Source organism: Penaeus monodon, chromosome 24 (assembly GCF_015228065.2).
Source record: "Penaeus monodon isolate SGIC_2016 chromosome 24, NSTDA_Pmon_1, whole genome shotgun sequence".
Classification (NCBI taxonomy): Eukaryota; Metazoa; Arthropoda; class Malacostraca; order Decapoda; family Penaeidae; genus Penaeus; species Penaeus monodon.
The window spans coordinates 35,696,186-35,697,761 of record NC_051409.1 but is presented as its reverse complement, the minus strand read 5'-3'; the positions used below and the strand labels follow the sequence as shown (position 1 = coordinate 35,697,761).

The following is a 1,576-nucleotide window of genomic DNA, read 5'->3' as shown; positions in this document are numbered from 1 at the left end:
TCTACTTCCACTACTTTGCCCCTCCACTTTCCTCCCATGTTTCTACATCTCGCAGCATCTTCCTCTCCCACTCTCCGCCACCTCCCAGCCAAATACAAGTCCAGACACCCGAACCTCCACTATTCGTCATTTCTTCAACTATCCCCTTTTTCTCCTCAAGCTAAGCTGTCCAATTAGCCCCTCCCCTATTTGAGGGGTAGAGGGAGATGGGATGGACTGTAGGAGAAAGGCATCGTCTCCACAAGCAGGTATGATTGACAGGCATGAAGGAGGCAAGTCTTCTAAATGGGTAGTCAAGCCTTTAGGCACCTTGCTGCTCTTACAGCAAACTATAGACCTTGCCCAATGCTAACTGGCCCAGCCACTGGGCGGTGTTCCGTTGCAAGTCTCGCCATTAATCCCATCAACTTGGAAGGATGGTGCATCAAAGTATATACTCTTAACTAAAGTAGAATAATCTGGCCATTTCCCACTTTAGTTTAACTTGGGCCATATATGGCTACGCATTGTTAAAAACTATTCACAAGACACCATTTCAAGTGGATAAAAATAAAAACCATCTTTGTCTATATTTATTTAGATTGTAAAAAAAAAATATATACCATGTGACGAGTGTTGAATGAAGTTCATTCAAATCAAGAACTGATGAAGGCTGCACACCAACACCTATAAAAGAAAGGGGGGGGGGGGGGTTAAATTTCACATACTTTGCCATGTACCTTTTACAAAATTGATAAATCAGATGGCCGTTCTTCCTTCTACATTACTTTCAGAACAGGTCTGTGAGAACAATCATCATAACAGCAAGTGTGATGAATTTTTCTAATAGTTGGATAGAAATATATCAATGTTCATATTCAAACAAGAATTTAACCTATGTAATACTTAGGTTTTGGTGGAACAAAACCCTTAAACACTAAATTCTATCACTTGTCCTCTTTGAAACTCATTGCTTACCTCCGCACAATGTAAAGAGATCGACCTAAGATGTTAACTGCCCTGTCACACTGGATAACAAGCTGAAAAACAAGAAGTCTAATTATTATCAACAGTCTGAGAACATTTCATTTCCACTGCATTTTATTATCAGATGTTTTAGTGTTCTTCAGCCTATTCAGACATCTAAGGAAGGTACTTTGTTTCATCCTGTTCTGCATCTTCTCCCCATCTTTTCTTTTTCCTTACCTTAAAGTTTGTACAGCAAGTTATCTGCATTAAATACAACTACACCAGTCTGCAAAAAAAAATGAAATAATTTTTAAAGAAAAGTTTATCTTCCTCCTTACATGTACATCTGGTCATTAATCAGTATATGAAACATCCACATGGTTATTGAGACAGGGATAACAATCATCATAAAAAGCAGAAAAGGTGCAGAAGTTTACTGGGAATGTACCTTTTAGGGGGGTGGATGGGGGGGGGGGAGGACATCCATCTGAAGTAAGTCTGGAAAACATACTTTCATTAGAATATAACAAGATTACCTGAAGTTACTTGTTCATTGAAATCTTCAGAAACGAGGAATTCACTTATCCACATTATATTTTGAGGTCCCTTTCAATCATCATGTTCAGAC

The 1,576-nt window shown here is 38.9% G+C and overlaps 1 long non-coding RNA gene across 1 annotated transcript; it reads right to left on the bottom strand.

Annotated features, from left to right (window-relative positions):
- Window positions 1-559: 559 nt before the first annotated feature.
- On the bottom strand, window positions 560-1,447 carry LOC119588742. The gene is made up of 4 exons (XR_005230136.1): window positions 1,397-1,447; window positions 1,186-1,234; window positions 958-1,019; window positions 560-666 (listed from the first exon to the last, which is right to left on the bottom strand). It is a non-coding gene; the product is annotated as an uncharacterized LOC119588742 (long non-coding RNA).
- Window positions 1,448-1,576: the final 129 nt, after the last annotated feature.